Genomic DNA, 20,762 nt, shown 5'->3' on the forward strand with positions numbered 1-20,762 from the left:
AGATGAAAGGATTTGCCTTTGTATTTCAAAAATCGACTCAAAGGTTGAAGATTTTGGTGCTTGGATTGATTATTGTTTGAAAATGAGTGATTAATTGTTATTGTAAGGAAGTTTGGATTTGATTTTGTTGAATTTGGTTGAGGAAATCTTGTTTTTGGTGATGGAGAGGATGAGGTTTTTGGGGTTTGTGGTAGTGTTTTGAATGTATGAATGAAGGAATGAATGTGGGAGGGGTATTTAAAACCACCCGAAATTTTCGAACTGTAGGGGGAAGACGAGCGGATTCCCTTCGGGACGCTCGGATTCTGCTTGTTCTGGGTTCAGGAATTCTCGCCTAAAGACGAGCGTCTTTCAGCTGAGACGCTCGGATTCTTAAGTTGCAGGACGGGCGGATTCCTTTAAAGACGGGCGGATTCTGTTACAGCGAGTTTTCTTATTTTGCACTGGCATAAAGACGGGCGTCTTTCTGCAAAGACGAGCGGATTCTTTCAGACGAGCGTCTTCTCTGCTGGGACGCTCGGATTCTCTAACAATCCTAAATTTTCGATTCTGCAGCTCAATTGGACGGACGAATTCTGCAACAGATGCCTGGATTCCCATAAGACGAGCGGATTCCCCTTAAGGACGCTCGGATTCCTCATAGTCTACCCGGATTCAGTTCCATCCGTGTACTTGCATATCCCGTGTCATTTTCATTCTTCAAATCCCGTGTTCTTCATTGTAGGGGCACTACTAAGGCATGAATAGCCTAGGCAATTGCTATCCCCACACTAAGCTAAAGCACTACACATCAATTAAATCATTAGTCCCTCTCTCACTTCTCTCAAAAATGATAAATATCTTGATCAAAGCATAAAAATCCAAAAATAACAAAAATGCAATGTAAGAATTAAAATGCGAGTTAGGGAGTTAGAAATATTTACAAATGGTGGTTTGGAGAGGACTCCACCAAACTCTCATCCTTAGTGAGATGTCATGGGGGCATGTCCAAGGTGTTGTTGATGTTACTCAACACCTTGAAGAAGTAGTCAAAAGCTTGTTCATTATCATGATAAACATCTTCAATAGATCTTTGTCCTTCATGTTGGTCTTTATCGATAGCGTTACCAATGTAGGGATTGAAGATCCCTTCAAACTCAACGTCCCAAAGACCACAAACTTCATCTACTTGATCACTAAAGATCTCATGAGTTGATAGAGACAACTCTCCCACTTTCTTGTCTTGGCCAATGAGGCCATCCTCTTCATTGCTTGACTTTGGTGATGTTTTCAAGCTCTCTTTGTTACAATTCACTTGCTCTTTGAATGGAGCATCATCAACTTTCTTCTTCCATTGGAATTCCGACTTTTTCCTATCATCCTTCCGGCTATAATGATCAACCATAAAACATGGTTCATGCAAACGGGGAGCTCTCATAGTCTTGTCAAGATTGAAAGTTATGCTCTCATCTCCCACTTCTAGAGTGAGCTCTCCATGCTTCACATCAATCTCCGCACCCGCGGTGTGCAAGAAACGTCTTCCTAGAATGATTGGAATATTGGAGTCTTCTTCCATGTCAACAATGACAAAGTCCACCGGGATGAAAAATTTCCCAATTCGTACGGGAACATCTTCCCATATCCCTAATGGTGTCTTCGTCGATCTATCGGCCATTTGGAGTGTGATATTGGTGCATTTAAGCTCTCCCATCCCTAACCTTTTACTCACCAAGTACGGCTTAACACTCACACTAGCCCCTAGATCACATAAGGCTTTGTTGATCGTGGTGTCGCCAATGGTACACGGTATTGATAAGCTTCCCGGATCTTTAAGTTTTGGAGGTGAACTCCCTTGAAGTATTGCACTACTCACCTTAGTGAAGGCGATAGTCTCAAGCTTCTGGATCGACTTATTCTTCGTGAGGATGTCTTTCATGTATTTTGCATAGGCCGGCACGTGATTCATTAATTCCGTAAAAGGAATCGAGACTTCCAAATTCTTCACAATCTCCATAAATTTTCCAAGTTGGTCATCAAATTTGGGCTTGGCTTGACGACTCGGAAAAGGAAGTCTAATCACAATGGGCTCCTTCTCCTTGGCCTTGTCTTCATTTTTCTTTGAAAATTATTCTTTTGATGGTTCTCCATCCTTGGAGTTTTGCACAACTTCTTCTTTGTCACTAGCTTCCATAACTTCATCCTCAACTTGCTTCTTTGGTGCCTCATTCCTTGTACCACTCCTCAAGTGAATGGCACTAACCGTTTCATGTCTTAGGGGATTACTTTGAGGTGGTAATTGCCCCTTTTGCCTTTGTGAGCTTGAAGATGCTAGTTGAGTCAATTGGGTTTCCAACATTTTGGTGTGAGCTAGGATGTTGTTGATGGTGATTTCCTTTGCTTGACTATCCTTTTGCATTTGAGTGAAAAACTCTTGTTGATTCTTTTGCATTTGGAGGACCGCTTTTTGAACATCAAAACCTTGGTCATTTTGTTGATTGTATGGAGTTTGATTTTGGTAACCTTGGTTTTGGTTGTAAAAGAGTCTTTGATTTTGGTTTCTCATGGGAGGTGGGGTGTATGTTGGTTGAGGGTTTTGAACATTTTGGCTTTTGTATGAGAGATTTGAGTGGAATTTGGTGTTCTCATTGTAATAGTTTGAATAAGGGGTACCACTCTTGTATGCTTGAAAAGCATTCACTTGTTCATTTGTTCCCCTACATTCACTTTGGTCATGTCCCAAAGTTCCAGAATTCTCACATATCCCACTTGGGATTGATGAAGATGCCGTCATGGCATTAACATGATGCTTTTGTGATTTTGAGGCTTCTTCAAGCCTAGCCATAGCTTTCTCAAACTTCAAATTGATGGTATCAATGTGAGCACTAAGTTGAGCACCCAATTGAGTAATAGAGTCCACTCATGCTTTCCTTCTCTAGTAGCCTTGCGAGGTCTACTATATTGTGAGTTATGGACCGCCATTTCCTCAATCTTGTTCCAAGTTTTATTGTCATCAACTTCGGTGAACATTCTATTTGATCCCATGTTGATAGTGTTTATTGAGTCTTCATAAAGACCGTTCCAAAATTGTTGTACCAAGAACCACTCGCTAAGTCCATGATGAGGACATGAGCGACAAATTCCCTTGAATTGCTCCCAAGCTTCATACAAAGATTCTTCATCTCTTTGCTTAAAGCCCGTAATTTGAGCTCTTAGCATGTTACTCTTTTTCGTTGGATAGAACTTTTTGTAGAAAGCTAGAGCCAATTTCTTCCAAGAATCAATTCCGAGAGTAGCCTTATCAAGGCCTTTCAACCATTGTTATGCGGTGCCAATTAGAGAAAAAGGAAATAAGACCCATCCAATTTGGTCTTGAGTTACACCGGTTTGAGATATCGCATCACAATAGTCACAAAAAAGTCTCCATGTGAGAGTGAGGGTCTTCACTAGGCATCCCCCTAAATTGGCTTCTTTCGACTAATTGGATAAATGCGGATTTGGCAATAAAATTTCCGGTTAAGTGTTATGGTGTGGGAGTACCATTAGGTAGGTTCTCCTCGGTGGGTACGGAATATGATGAAAATTTAGCCATTGTGGGTTGATTTTGTGTTGGATTTTGTGTTGGGTTCTCCTCACCTTCTCTTGCAAAAGGGTTGATGAACTCAATAGTGTTTGGTTGAATATCTACAACCTCACCAATACCCCTCAAAGTTCTCCTAGCAAGTCTTCTATTGGTTGTCAAAGTCCTTTCAATTTCGTGATCAAAGGGTAACAAGTTACCTTGTGATCTTCTAGACATGCAAAATATCAAACAACTCGAAAATAATTAGAACAAACCTTGAGGAGTTTTACTTCCCCAAGGCAAAGAAAGACACAACTAATAACAATACAAGAAAATCTAAATCAAGTTAACACCGTCCCTGGCAACGGCGCCATTTTTGGTCGTGTTCCCTTTGGAAGGTTTAGTTTTCAGTACTTGTCGTTAGGAGCACCTAGACCAAAACACAATTTATAACTTCACAAACAACTCTACAATTAGTAAAGAGGCAAGTAAAGGTCGGATCCCAAGGGACGGGAATTGAGATGAGATTTTCTATTGCAACTAGTGGTGTCTAAGGGTGTCACAAATTGGGGTTTGAGGTAGAAGATCACTAAACTATATAGCAATGAAAGTAAACAAGCAAGATGAATTAAAAAGGGATGTAAACAATTGATAAAAAGCACTAGGGTGTCATGGGATCATAGGAGATTCATGGGAATTGATCATACAAACAACTTCTCAAATTATAAGCAAGCAATTATTGTTGTGATGGATCGAGTTGGTTTATATCTTACAATCCTAGAAAAGTTTGGGTCCCGGAGCCGAATCGATTAGATTGTACAACACCTACAAGTCGATTTAATCTTCCCTACTCAACTATATGCATGGTCTAATGAGACTCGAGTTGGTTTATGTCTTACAAGTCTCATTGAAAAGATAGGTGATGGGTAAAAAATGCAAGGATTCATAGGCTCGCATTTCATCAAACATAACATGTGCATAAGTTGAGATCACAACAAGCAAGCAAATAAACTATGAAAACATATTAATTTAAGCATGAATCATCCCCCATGTTGGTTTCCCCTAATTACCCATTAATCCTAGCTAAGAAAATTACTCACTCATTGTCATGTTGAACATGCTAGCAAGGTTGTCAATCATACCAACAAAGTGAAACATGATGAATAAATGAAGATAATTAATAATAATTGAAAAGGGATTAAGAGAATTATACCTACTAATGATTCCAATAATAAAGCAAAGAATAATAGAAGTACTTGATGATTGATTGGAATGTTGTCAATCTCCCAATAATAACCCATATAATCTTCAATTACCCAAAATAAGAGAGAGATTAAGGAAATGAAACTTGTATTAAAACTTGATTAAATGTTGATTACAATATTAAAGAGAGATTTGAATGATATTAACTACACTAAAGATTGCTAGGAAGAACATGCTCTTCTAATTAGCCTAATGGGGTATTTATAGTGGGGATTAGTTACATAGATTAGGGTTTACTAAGGGCTTAAATGACGCTTAAGTCCTTGAGGAATCGCCGGTCTCTAGGGAGACTCCGGTCTCCTTTTTGCCGGTCTTAGAAAAATTTGTGCATCCTTCCTTGAAGCTTGTAGAAGACGAAATGGCTGATAGAGAATCCGGGCGTCCAAGGCACGGGACGGGCGGATTCTGGTGATTCTGGACGGGCGTCCAGATGGGGAAGACGCTCGGATTGGGGGTGTTTTGGACGGGCGTCCACAGGGGGAAGACGCTCGGATTGCCCCTCTTGGACGAGCGTCTTGTGGACAATCCGCTCGGATTGTCTTACAGCTTCTTTCTTTCTTCTTTTCTTCCTTTTTCTTCATAAAATCCTTGAGGATTTCCTCGGGGATGCAAAGATCTTTTATCATCATTGCCCATCTACTATAGTATGTACAAAGGCCTTCTAATCTTGTCTTCTCTTTGATGCTTGGTCATTGAATTCAATCAATTTAGCTTCATTTTGCCATGAAAATGCAAGGTTTGCACTCCTTTCCTACCAAGGACACAAAACCTCAAAGAATATGCAAAACAAAGGACTAATGACAATAAATGACCCAAATATGCACTAAAAAGCATGGAAACAAGGCTAATTCGGGGACTAAATATGCTCTAATTATGGTCACATCACTACATAATACGATCCAAAAGAGTCATAACTAGTAATCCAAATGATTTGTCCATTTGATTTTTCAATTAGGTTACGTAAATGAGAATCGCATTAAACGCTAGTGTCGACTAGAATTATTGGACCATTTGATTTTCAATCATATGGAATATGCGAATCTTGTCTCCTTTGCAATATAATTCGTACTTCCTTTAGTGGTAAAAGAACACGAGCAAGTGATTTGTTAGGACTAATACATGTCGATGTATGTGGTCATACGAGCATCACCGCAAGGAGAGGTTATGACTACTTCGTCACTTTTACCAATGATTTAAGTAGATAAGGGTATATTTACTTAATCAAATATAAAGTGAAGCATTTGAGAGATTTGAGAAATTTCTAAATGACGTAGAGAACCAATTGAATAATTTTCTAAGCATTACGATCCAATCGTAGTGGCAAAGATCTAAGTAATAAATTTGATTTATTAAAGATGGATTATGACCTAGTGTCACTACCCATAAGATCGAACTAATATGAGTCGGTTTGAGTTGTTGAACTCAATTTTGGGAAATTGCAATCCAAAACGGACAAGTAATTCTAAACGGATGGTCAATCATGAGATACCTGAAATAGAGAGTCTATTTAACAAATCACATGGATTAGACACGCATATGACATGAATCAAGCTGCTATGATGGAGCTGGTTTTTTTTTATGTGCTAACACTTCAATATAGACAAACTTCCAATTACTTCACCATATATGTTTGTGTCTCACAAAGCTATCTCTTTAGAAGATAGAGCTATTTCTAAGAGATAGAGTGGGAGTAGATGAGATCGTCACAAACATGTATTATAGTTAATGTGTTACTTTGTGAATGTAATGGAACTATAATATATAAAGATAGAGTAGGAGTATAGCTCAATGGGAGTTTAGCACACATGTCTTATTGTTAAAATATTGCTTTGCGAAAGTAATGGTATTGTCCTAAATCGACTTTGTTACATACGAGCCATAGCATTTACAATCCGAAAATTGTTACTCAAGAGTAGATTTACTTAAAGGCGAGAGTCTCCTTAAAGTGAATAGAGCTTTAGAGTAAATAAAGGCATATATCGATATAAAGATGTTGATCAAAATAAATTATGTTAGGAATTGCCGCATTTCTTTTAATGAAGAATGGCAAATAAAAATTCGCTTTTCTGGGAATTTAGAGAAGGAAGTGTTTGAAACACAAAACCTTAGATGAAGATCTAAGAATCCTAACATATTATGCGTAGCTATCTTAATTGATCACAAGATAGTCTTAAGCTAGCATTAAAGGATTACACTTTTCGTTCATGTGATAATAGTGAATGTTTCATTCACGTGATTGAAGAATCATGATTATACTTGAAGTTGAGTGGGAGCTAGAATTGTTTCTCCATGTCTTAGATGTTGATAACATATTAATTATTGAGTATAATGTACCAATTCTCTCTTCTGGCAAGAGTGATTGGGAGACTTGGAAAAGGATGCAAAGTATTCTAGATTTTGAATCTATGAGAGATAATATTGGCATAGAGTTGAGAGTCTTATGAGGATAAGATCTTTTGTATCTATTGAACATCAACAAGGTAGAATAGGCTATTCATGTTGATGAAAGTGGAATCACTATGATGGAGTCATAGTCGTTCACTGAACCTATTAAGTTGTTGATTACATGAAATCGCTTTCTAATGTTTCCGCCATTAGAATGATCATGTATGCCAACTGACGCGCATGTCATGGTGTGACATATGCTGAGAGCATAATAAGTCAATAAAAGGGATAATTCCCATGATATGGCTTGTGAAAGCCTTAGAGAGCATCCTTGAGATTCTTAAGAAGAATTAAGGATTTGTTCATATGTTTGGATGATAAACTAAGTTAGGTGTTGAAGAGTTGCACAAACTTTAGTTTCCAAACTCAAAAGGGATTTGTTGAAATCCTAGGGTGACTTATTGACTGAGGAGTGAGAGACTAGAAAAGTGTTTTAGTTTCGTGCATTGCAAATTCGACAAAAGGAATCTAAGTAAATTGTAATAAAATGGTCAACGTAGGGATTAAGGGTGAATCCCTCTACAAATGACTTTATCACAAGTTATGTGATAACAGTGGGAGCGTCTTTCAAGTTAAAGAGCCCAAGTCTAGTAAGAAGTCTAGACATATACTTAGATAAATTCATGTCATTGGAGATGACATTGAATGGAAGGAAATAGCAATTGATAAAGTTGGAATATATGGATATAGGGTATATCTGTTTACCAAGCTTTTATTGCATTTTAACTAGTGTTAATAATACACTAAAGATTATAGGATATGAAGTAGTAATAGTGTATTGACTATTCATATGTGATAATCGTATTTATCGTTTGAGTTTTATTAAACTCACTCATTACCTTGTTAAATCCAAATGGGTTGTTGAGAACAAATTGAACCCCATTAAAGTGAACTGGATTGACATGGTATTCGCCCCTAGTCACTTATATGAGGTGACGTCTCTAAGTGACTAGAGTGTGATGCGATTGATGGCAAGTTCAAGTGCCATAGAGTCATATGGGATGACTAGTCGATCACATAGGCAGACTGTATGGGACACTCTGTCGGGCAGTGACCGCTTAAAGAGTTCTGGTAATTCATAAAGCCTGGTCGTGGCAAGAGCTACTATAGTATTCTTATGAGTCAATTCTTTTGACTAGAGACTATTCGCCCAAGTTGGCACAAATTTCTGATTAGCTTTGATTTATACTCTACGACTTCGTAAATGAGGTCAAACTGGGTATATTTTGAGTTATGATGGACTGTGGCTGAACGAAGGGAATAGGGCGATAGGAATTGTCCACCCCTTGTCAGGGTTGTTTGAAATCTCAAGGCCACTCGAGGAGTAGTTAACTGGAAATGCGTGGCCACGCTCGGAAGGTATCTATGGTAGATAATTCCGGTCAGGCAGTTACTCTCCTGATCGAGGAAACCACTCAAGATATGATCAAATGGAAGTACGACCTGCAAGACACCTTGCATTGAGTGGGAGATTGTAATAGGACAAGAGAATTGGTGACACACACTTGTCTCGGACAAGTGGGAGATTGTTGGAAAATGTGTCCTCAACAATAGTGCGATCACATGATTTAATATCATAATTAAATCTCATATAAAGAATATGTAAGGGATGATTTAATTATATAGTCAACTGATCAACATTAATCGGTAACGATTGGCTTGCTAGAGTTTGACGTTACTGTCGTGGGACGGTGGTGGTCAGTTGATCCCTTAAGGTCACACCTAAAGAATAGAGCCCTTATCTGTAAAGTTAATTATTTGTATGTCGATACAAGTTGATTAATTCCTTAAATATGAACAATTTATATTTATGAGAGGAAATATGTATCTTATGGTAATGTGATTAAATAAGATCTTATTTAGTGGATTAATATGTTAATTTGCTAAATTATGTTGAGGTTTTATAAATATTTCGAGGTAGAGGTAATTAGTTATTTACATTTACAAGAAGTTGTAAATTTAACTAACTAGCTATTATGGGACCCATTATATGTTGATATAATGATAAAATATTACTCAATAAGTTGAGTGGATATATGTTTATTAATTTTTCACATAATTGTTGTATGATCAAATTAATATTTAATTATGTAAGATAATTAATCATAATACTTATAAGCATTTGTGGGACAAATATTATAAGACAAAAATGGACCAAAATAAATCACATGAACCGTCCCAATGGGAGGATGGTTGAGTTCTTTTGTTTTGTCATTTTGTTGTTGGATAGATTCTCCAACATCTTATGACATGCCTACCCTACTACCTACAAATATGAATTATTGTGAAAGGCATTTTGAGAAGACCAAAATGCTCTAAATAAGAGCATGAGACCGGAACTCATGTGATGAGAGAGGACATTTTTTATTCTTATATTTTTCCACTCATTCTCTCACAAGATGCTTTACATGCAAACTCTCACATATTCATCTTCTTCTTCATCAAAACATGAGAATTTTGATTCAAATTATTCATAAAGATTACTAATATTATTAGTGTAATATATGGGTATTAGTAATCAATTTTAAGGTAAACTACTAAACAAATATCTAGCAAATATTATTTAGTAGAGATAAGGGATAATCTTGGGTGCAATCAAGAGGAGTGGCTTCTATACTTGGAGTCTTTGGAGGATCATCCTATTACTCATCATAGCTCAAGAACAAGTGAAGGTAGGAGACCTTACTTGTGCCCATAAACCGAAATTTACAATGTAAGGGACATTGTTTTCTAATAAATCTTTTATTTTGTTTTGCATGCAATAGATCTAAAGAACATATAATTAACAAGTTAATTTGTTCACTATTAGAAGAGTCTAATAATAGGTAAGTAAACCTAACAATTACAGTAAGAGGTGTCGAATATTTTACGAACGCTAATTTAATCCCCATAATTACTACAATTTTCATGAAAGCAAATCATGGTTTGAATTTAACTATGTCAGAACTTTATTTTTTTGACACACACTAAGATACCATTTAATCTAAATCCTTCTAAATTGATCGACCTAAGATTCAGCTGATGTCTACAAATTAATGTGAAATAGGAGACAAATTACAAGATAGAAAAGCTCGCATAAGAAATTGAAAATCATAATTGTAATTAATTTGTATACTTACATCAATTAAATTCAAACATTGCATATGAACAACAAAATACCTAATTAGGTGAGAATGAGCGAAAAATCTTAATCTCGAGTTTAAATAACATAATTGCACACTTTGTCGCACAATTCTTAATGATAACTGAAACTTAATAGTAGGAAATAAAAATCATCGCCAGAAATTGTAAATCGACATCAATTTAACAACAATGAAAACATGAAATCGAAGAACAAAAAACCTAAAAAGCAAAGGATTCATGAAATTACCTGCGCCCATGTTGTTGTTTGTTGAATCAGCATCCATATTATCAACAAATAAGCAAAAAACAAGGAAAAAAAGGAATTGAATGAGCGGACATAATTCGAATAGGAATTGAAAATCAAAATTACGTTGATTGAATTGAGCGATATGATAGAAAGTTGATTGAATAGTTGAATGAATTAATTCGTGAATTTGCTGGATTTTTGTTTACGCGAGAACGAAGAAAGGAAACAAAGAAATTCGTAGAGAGAGAAAGTGAGTGAAGGAAGAGAGAGAAAGTGAATCAGATATATGGTCCGTAATTGCTGAATGACGCAGGTTATATACTTGGCTCTACATTTAATCTCAGCCGCTCATTCAATCAAAAATCTAATGGTGGAGAATCGCGGGAAGGACTCACCTAAGATACCTAGACTCACCGGATGCAGTTTATATATATATATATATGTATACATATATGTATATATACATATATGTATATATATATATACACACATATATATATACATATATATATATACATATATATATATGTATATATATGTATATATATATATATATATATATATATATATATATATAGGCAAGATCCGGTGAGTTTGCCACTTTTCGTGAGTTACCCCCGCGTATATATACAATTGATTAACAAATTAAAATTAATTGATCACACAAATAATTCATTGTTGCAGTACCTCCTTCTCCACCATTCTGTCCTTTCTCTCTCTTTACAAACAAAAATATAAACAAAATCAATCAAAATCTTTCAGATTCATCAACAATCTCATCAATTCTTCCCAATTTTTTTTGTGATTCCAATTGATTACAGCAAATTCGTTCACAAATTCAATTACTTTAATTGAAACGATTAGTTTTTTTCTTCAATTAATAATGAAATTTCGGAAAACCCTAACATATCAAATCAAAACGAAGGTATGAATATGTTACGATTTCGTAGCTAATAATCGAATAATTTTAGTGATTTTCGTAGCTATTGGAGAATCAAAAAAACAAATACTAATCAGATTTTTATGTTCTTATTTTCCGCGATTTTCTTTAAAAACAAGATGAGAATAACAAATACTCATCAGATTTCTGTCTTTTTACGATTTTATGATTAATAACATTAGTAAAGAACGAATTCAACAGAAAATTTGTTGATTACAACAAATTCGGATAAGGTTTCATTATTTTTTGTAATTTGCAGGTGGAATGACGTTGAACAGGGATAATTGATGCTCCATGGAATAATTGACGTCGTGTAATAGAATAACTGATGTTGTATGATAGAATAATTGCGTTACTGTAATAAAATAACTTGTTTACTGAGAATAATGTTCTCTGCTATGTATAGTTATTTTAATGTAGAAACTCAGTTATTGTAATAAAGAAACGTAGTTATTTTATAGTTAACTCAGTTATTTACTGAGAATAATATTCTCTGGTATCGATAGTTATTCTAATGTAGAAACTCAGTTATTGTAATGTATAACTCATGTTATTGTATTGAGCTGCAACTCAAATATAGTCAACTTTCTGCAACTCTGGTATTTGTAGTTATTGTAATGTAGAAACTCCGTTATTATAATGAATAAAGTCAGTTATTCTATATGTTATTCAGTTATTCACTCGTCAGTTATAGTTATTTTACAATCAAGTTATTTTACAATCCAATTACTTCTTGGGTGTTATGTTAAGTTATATTCTGCTTTTTGATGATTTGCAGGTTGAATCATATGATAGACGTGGATAATTGACATTCAATCGAAAAATTTGTGTATATACTTGGTCATTTTTTTTGTTAGTTATCATCTTGTTTAATTGAATAACCCAGTTATTGTAATGAGAAACTCAACTATTGTAATGTAGAAAACTCAGTTATTGTAATATAGAAAGCCTGGTATTTGTACTTAGTCCAATATAGAAACTCAGTTATTGTAATGTAAGAACTCAGTTATCGTAATGTAAAACTCTGGTATTTGTAGTTATTGTAATATAAAAACTCAGTTATTGTAATGAGTAAATCGTGTTATTGTATTGAGAAAAAACTCAAATATATTCAAATTTCTATCTTGTGCTTGTTTTCATCTTGTTTAATTGCATAACTAGTCATTTTTGTTCAATCAATAATTAAGATTGGTTAATGCATTAGCAAAATTTGAAAAATGAAATAATAATATATAACAAGTATAAAAAAAACCACTTACTTTGATTATATAACTATTTTGTTTACAACACATTACACTTAAACATCTCCAACAAGTTATATCTAAGAATCTTCATAATTACATCTAAGCATTTCAAATAATACATCTAACAATAGTAACATCACAAATATTACATATATTTATCTCTAATACAACGTTTAAAAGTATTTCTTCCAATGAGAACCGTGTTTTGCCGTTGTTTTCACGTTTCTTCCACCGATATTTCTTCCCAACGAGAACCATGTCTTGCCTACTGATGAGGATTGAACCAACAGACAACAAAAGCTCACTGAAAGAAAAAAAAACAAAAATGGGGTAAGTTACAAATAACCATGTAACTGATATACAATAACTACCTATAAGTATTGAAATAACCGTAAAACCACCATAAAATAACTGCATATTTTACAGAAATAAAGCATAGTATTATAACTGACTACAAGCATATTATATAAGACCACAATAATAACTCCAAATTGAAGTAACTAGGTTTAACAATATAATAATTGAGATGTAATATTATTATAATCAACTTAAATAGATTATATAAGAAGACACTATCTTACAATAACTCTAATTTGAAACAACTAAGTAAAATAATACAACAACTAAGTTTGAATAATACAATAACTCGGTTAACACAATTCAATAACTATTATTAACCGAATATATTCTAACGTAGCAAACAAGAAGTAACTATAAAATACAATAACTGAGTTTGAATAATACAATAACTCGGTTAAAGTAATACAATAATTGTAATTAACCGATTAACCACAAAACCCTAGAAATTATCAAAGATACAAAAACACAATTGAACTAAAAAAAACTACTCAATCACCTTACAACTAACATGAATATGTACAAAATCATTTAGAATTCTCATATCAAACTCAAAACTCTATAAATTATTGGAAAAAAAAAATGAGAGAACAAGTAATTTAACAACAAAGACATAAGTACAAACGGATATACAACGAATTAACAAAAATGAAACGGATATTAGATAAAAGCGATAATGAAAACACACAAATCAGATCTAGAAAAACAAAATTAGTACTTACCTATAGTGAAACTGAAGAGAAATACAAGAATGAAGCGAAAGAGACGATGAAATCTCGTTAATTGATGATGAATTTGAACGATTTGTAGCCTGCAACTTGAGAGAATTTCATGAAGACTGAATTTTATAATTTATACGTATTCTTTTTTTTTGTTCTGAATTTTTAGATGTGGAAGGAGAAGAGAGAGTGATTTTTTCTAATAATGACGGATATTGAGAGAAAAGTGGGTTTTTATAGGTTGAGAAATATTTAATCTTAGCCATCCATCTTAGATTAGATCAATGGTCCAGATTTAGAGGGGTAACTTACCAATAATGACTCAACTCATACGATCCTATTTCTATTTCTATATATATATATATATATATATATATATATATATATATATATATAGGAATGAAATCATTTGAGTTCACCTCATATATTTGAGGACTGAGGATTAATCTAGGCCGTCAGATTTAAAGATCTAACGGGTACCATATCAGGCGCTTAACTAAGGGCAGGATTGTATTTTCCGTCATCATATAAGCTGCTCAATATAACGACCTTTCCTCATTTTTCTTAGAACAACTTCTCTCTCTCTACAACCTTTCCTGACACAAACACTCGCTTTAATGTTTTTCACTGTGATTATCTTCATCCTCTGCGATTTTTTTCTCCTATTTTTTCATCAATTCTTCTTTTGCGATTACCTATCGAAAAACAATCAATTGCTCTTACGAATCGCTATGTGAGGTAACATGTTTCTGTTGATCTTGTGTTTAATTTTATTTCCTCTTTTTGGTAAGAATCCTTATTTTATAGTTATCTCTGTTTAATTATAAGTGATTGATTTTATTTTCTGGCTTAGATTCGAGATTTGACCGACGATATCTTGATTTCATGTTTTTCCTGGTGTTAATCAAATTTATCAGAGACAAAATGAAATCAGGTATGAGAATAAAAAATCTTTGGGCGATTCATGTTTTGAATGGCTTTTTGTAGCTACTCATCGTGATTTCCATGCTTTGTATCTCTTTTCCCTCTAAATTAGGTTTAGTTTCAAGGATCTCATATGATTTATTTGTTTCCTATCCTCGGTTAACATCCCAAATAACGAACATCAAATCCATCAACAAAATTACCTTAAGATTCATTCCAATTCTATCCTTAATTGTATCGTCACCTAACTCCCCACCAAAATTGCAAATCGTGCAAATACTCTACCAACTTCTTACTCCCTTAATTCCTCAAATCTCATGGCTAACATGTCGTCTTGAAATTCCTATATAACCATCAACTCACACCCTCATGATAGTATCCTACATCTCGACGATTCCTTACTTCCATATCGCATAACTCCGGTCAACATTCTCTTAGTTTATTCCCCTCATTCTTTTCCTTTTTTCACTTGACAAAATTAATTGACAATTCAACTCCATATTCCTTCTACCTAACTCTTTAGTGCCCCGGTTACCTTCTCGTTGCTCAAAAACTCAAATCCCATTATTTCATATCAGTACCATCTCATTTTGTTCATACCATGAATCTTCTCTCATCATGCTATCACTCACACTTGTCCCCAATCAGTTCACACAATCAACGTTTACTCTTCAGCTAATTGTCCCCCACATCATCACCACCAGCCTCGCCACCACATCCGTCCGACAAGAGCCAGCCCACTATATCCCATCAGAAACCCACTTAATGCTACCTCGTACTTATCTAGATATCGTCGTCAGAAACCAAAATTCATTTCATACAGTTAATTACCCAAGGAAATCACACACAAGTTTCACCTCTTGATGATAAAAATTCCCAAACTCGGCCACTACCTACACATCGCGGCATAACTCGATCTCAATATACACCATTCGTTTCCATCCCTCGATAACGACCTTCCATCACATATATCCTTAACCAACCCAGTTATAACTATCTCCCTTCATAATCCTTAAACATCCCAAGTTACCACCATTCGCATCCCTCATTTCAATCTTTTCATTCTCATCTTCCTTACACTTAGATCACCCCTTGCCCATATACACTTACCTTACATTACTCAAACACGTAATTATATCACTCACCACGTCTCACAAAACATTCTCCATGCCTCAATAAGCTCATCAATCTCCCTTTTCCTTTTCCACTATCCATCATAATCACATATAACTCATGTCCTCCCCACCAAACTCATACCCATCATAAGGTGCTACTCTTACATCATAAGATTGGGTAATTTACGCATTAAGACCAACACATATGTAAAACAATTCATAAAGAAACAAAAGAACACCTTTCAATTAAATAGGATATGCGACGAGGTAAAAGATAAGCATATGACTTAAAACAGGGGTTACTAGATCGAGTACAGCCTACTCGATCGAGTAGGTGAAGATCAGAAGCACGTATAATAAATTACCAGGGCTACTCGATCGAGTAAGGGGTAATCGATCAAATACCAAGAGGTTTACTCGATCGAGTAAGGGCTACTCGATCGAGTACCCTATGCAGTTCTCGGCACTGCCCAATTTTCGTAAAACGGTCATATCTCACTCGTTTCTTGGTCATTTTGGGCGTGTGACCTATCGTTAGAATCGTAAAAGAACAAGCTATCACCTCCAAGTAGAATCACATAAATATCATTTATGCATCTCAAGGTATAATAGTTTAAAGACAACTTCTTTATAATCAGACAACATAACTACTTGATTTTTTCTTCCAAACAACTTAAACAACAACAAAGTAAACAAAAACAACTCAATACTCATAAAACCAGTATCCCAAACCACATGTTACTATCTACAAAAGCCAAACTACAACATCCATCTTACACATATATTATTCAACTTATCAATCATGTAGTACCCACATGCTTTTATTCTATAAATTTACGTAAAAATAATAACATAATATACAATATCAAATCCCCTATTCACATGTTTCTAACATAACAACATTATAAAATCACTTCTATCATAAAACATGCTTAACCATAAATCATATTATCATGCAATGATTATTCATCTTTTTTCACCAATTCATCCATCATACTCATCCAACGTATTCATCCAACATATTCATCCAACATACTTATCCAACAAATTCATCCAACATACTTATCCAACCTATTCATCCAACATATGCATATAAACAATAGTAAACACGTAGCGATCCCATGACACCTCATAGTGACCGGTTCAAAGTTGAAGGGCGAGTTCGCGACTTTAGGACGTCTCGCAAGTCTTTGCATTAGCTCCTAACAACTCCTACCCGAGTTCATTTTATTTTGACTCCCTAGATTCATTAAGTTCATTAGTTACAAGTTCCAAAACCGTCGCTCTGATACCACTTTGTAACACCTCCATACACCAAGGTGCCTTACCAAGACCACCTAATGCATGGAAGTGCTACCATCTCGGTTACCCGAGGTAATGTATATCAAATTGACCATAAAAGAATATACTTTAGATAATTAAGTTTAAATGATTACATAACAAAATCACAAAACTGTAAAGTGAAATACATTTGTTCCAAAGTACCAAAACCAACTGAAAATAAATATCAGTTCAAAGACACAGCGGAAGACTCTACTGACACGTGGTAACTCAATCCCAGCTATTGTGGACGTAGCCACCTGCGTATGCCCAGCCGATCTATGGACAATGGCAGCGGTCTTATGAAAGCCACGCTCGGCGGCGTAAAGATGCTTTCGACCGGATCGTTTTAGATCGGTCGGTTTCGTCTCGGTAAGGGTCTCAAAACAATAAGAGATGTTCGGAGTCGCCACCAAGCATTTGTGGGATGCTTGAAACCCGTTCTAATCCACTTTATACCTCGGTCAAACGAAGCACAAAGCAGTGTTTGACATAGGTACTAAAGATAAGGAATCATCCTTCTTTAGCATCTTATCTCTAGAATGACTCTCGTACGCCCTGGATAAGGTCGTCCAGTATCCAAAGTTTTTGAGTAAGAGGTGAAGGTACGTATTAGGAAGCCCCTTAATCAGACACCCAATCCCGCCCGCGGTAGCGGCCTCTACTGATCGATCTTGGTTGGTTGAATGCAAAAGTTGATAAAACGGTTTAAATGCATGAATGCGCATCCAATAGTTTAAACCTAACATGTGAGAGGTTTCTAAGTTGGTTGATTTAATCCAAGTATAAAGTATAAGATGTCGAGTTGGATTTATGATTGCTTCGCATGCAAGACGGAAATTAAACATCCATTTACCGAATTAGGTTTATGGTGCATAACGTGATCCATTTGTCTTAGTAAGGCATTTTTCAAATACGATTTTTGAATGAGCAAGTTATTCGTCTGATCCGTCCTATATCCGGGTTAGCCGCAGTCAGGATCGTCCTTGACTAATGTTGGAAAGGGAACAAACCTTGCACCAGGCGGCTACATGAGGTGCGAGCCTGTTGGCGATGCAAGGGGGTCTCCCCTGGTTTTGAAAATAGGAAAAGAAATGGCCTATTTAGGCGCGGGTCAGTCAACGGTATAAGACGCATTCTGACCATTGAAAAACGTATATAAAACGTATTGAAAATGGGTATTTGGACCTGTTTTGGTTTGAAAGGACCGTTTAGGTCGCATTTGGGCTAATTTGAGGAACGAGACTTGAATAATCATCATTGTTTTGATGATATTCGATATCGAGTTCGACTTTATAAGCTTGACATGAATAGTTTTGAAAATAGTTAAGAACTAATTGTTTTAAGTTCATTTGAATATAATTAGTCGATACTCATCATCGTACTCGGGTTAAAATCCAACATGGTATGTAGAACCAAGGATGACTTTGTGTTGGTGACTAATACATTTATTTTGAAAATGTAAAGAAATGATGAAAGGCTTTAAAATACCTTCCAAAATGCAAAGAAATGAAATAAATGGCTTTAAAATACCTCTTAAATGTAATTAACCAAATATTATCACCGAAACACGGATTAAACCGTCATGGTATTAGGAACCAAGGGTGAAAAATGTTTTATGGTTAAAAACTTGTAAAAACAAATAAAATAAAAGAGGTTTGAAAATATTTGAAATGGTAAAAACCAATTACAAATATGAAAGTGAATTAATGAGGAAAGACGAGAACAAACACGGTTGGGTCTGACCTGGACACCCCATTGAGGCGCGAGCCTCTGTGCAGAACAAGAGGCTTCTATCTCAGGCCAAAACTCAGTTTTGGCTCGTTTACCCTATGTTTTGGATTGTGTTATGCATGATTTAGCATGTTATAGTCATGAAATAAGTAAGGACATGATAAAAGATGGATTTTTACACCCTCATACTTACATGCTTGGTTATGGCGAGAAACCGACGTAAGTGTAACAACTCGTTTGGTCGGAAAAGACTCGGTTTAAAACCGTTTTAGTAAGTAAAAAGAGTGTTTTATTAAGATTAGTGATGGTGTAGTGGTCGAAATGGTCGGTCAAGTGATTTAATGCACGATGATGGTACCAAACAATGTGTAAGGCTTGTATTTACGATTGGTAGGTTGTAAATACGCGTCGGATTGTGACTTAGGAAGTCGAGTTGAGAATTTTAAGGGAGCAAAGAGGGGGCGGACACTCGCGTAAGTTCTCAAATGGGGGCATTTGAGGGGTATTTATAGGAAAATGAGTGGTTGTGTGAGTTTTGAGCGACGTGGCCACCTGGGCTGCTCAAAGAGGCGCGAGCCACGTCGCGAGTCTTCGAGTTGTCCTGTGACTTTCACACAAATGCAATCATGATTTGTTCTATCCTAGGATTTGTAGTCTTATGTTTGGTACTTGACCAATCATGAATCCGGGAAATCTTTGTATAGAAGGTTTTGAATGGTTTGTTTTTTATGGTTGACTCGGTTTGACTCGTTGTTGGAGTCGGGATTTGAATTTTGAGTCAGGTTTTGGTCCGTTGTCGGTTTTGTCTCTAGTTAGTGTCATTGCGACCCCGTCGTCGTGCATTAAACATACCAGGTACATTTGAAAAGTTTTGAATTGTTTTATTTTTGAAATCGTTTTAAGTTTTCCGACGTAAAGTTGTACACAAACTGTCGATCAAACGCCGCGATTCCAAAGCATGTTATAGTCCGATAATCATGGGGTGTTTGTTGGAGTCTCAAAGAGATATCGGGTATCTCTGAGCCCCCACTTTGACTGAGGCATGGACAGGGCGAAAGTCAAAGTAGAGCCCCCAGGTCAATCGAAGATTACAACCCGGAGACCCAAGCGACGTCAAGGCGGCTCAAAAGGATTCGGGCCAAGGACCTGCCGCTGGGAAGGGCGGTGCCAAGGTGACTCGAGGGTACGAGCTAAGAACGTGTCGTCGGGAAGAGTTTAGAGTCTCTCGATATGTCCTCGCACGTTTACGGACAAAGGCTCGCCAGCTGTGGTGCTTACATGAGGAGGGCTCGCCAGCCACGATGCGTAGTAAGGCTCGCCAGCCATGGGGCATATATGAGGAGGGCTCTCAAGCCGCGATGCGTTTTAAGGCTCGCTAGCCATGGTGCGTATATAAGGAGGGCTCGCCAGCCGCGATGCGTAGTAAGGCTCGCCAGCCATGGGGCGTATATGAGGAGGGCTTTCCAGCCGCGATGCATTGTAAGGCTCGCAGGCCATGGTGCGTATCTGAGGAGGGATCGCCAGCCGCGATGTGTAGTAAGGCTCGCCAGCCATGGGGCGTATATGAGGATGGCTCGCCTGCCGCGATGCGTAGTAAGGCTCACCAGCCATGGGGCGTATATGAGGAGGGCTCGCCTGCCGCGATGCGTAGTAAGGCTCGCCAGCCATAGGGGCGGTTGGTTGATCAATCGTAAGAAAAGCCGCGTCGGACGGGTTTGTTTTGAAAGTAGCGGGCTCATAATGCCGCCGTGGAAATAATGAATTTTGAACTTCACTATTATCGTTTTTGAAAT

The 20,762-nt window shown here is 36.2% G+C and overlaps 1 non-coding gene across 1 annotated transcript; it reads left to right on the forward strand.

The window, feature by feature from the left end:
* The first annotated feature begins 3,088 nt into the window (after positions 1-3,088).
* Positions 3,089-3,195, forward strand: LOC141624164 (small nucleolar RNA R71). The gene has a single exon (XR_012533974.1). It is a non-coding gene; the product is annotated as a small nucleolar RNA R71 (small nucleolar RNA).
* Positions 3,196-20,762: the final 17,567 nt, after the last annotated feature.

The sequence above is a fragment of the Silene latifolia genome, chromosome X (assembly GCF_048544455.1).
Source record: "Silene latifolia isolate original U9 population chromosome X, ASM4854445v1, whole genome shotgun sequence".
Classification (NCBI taxonomy): domain Eukaryota; kingdom Viridiplantae; phylum Streptophyta; class Magnoliopsida; order Caryophyllales; family Caryophyllaceae; genus Silene; species Silene latifolia.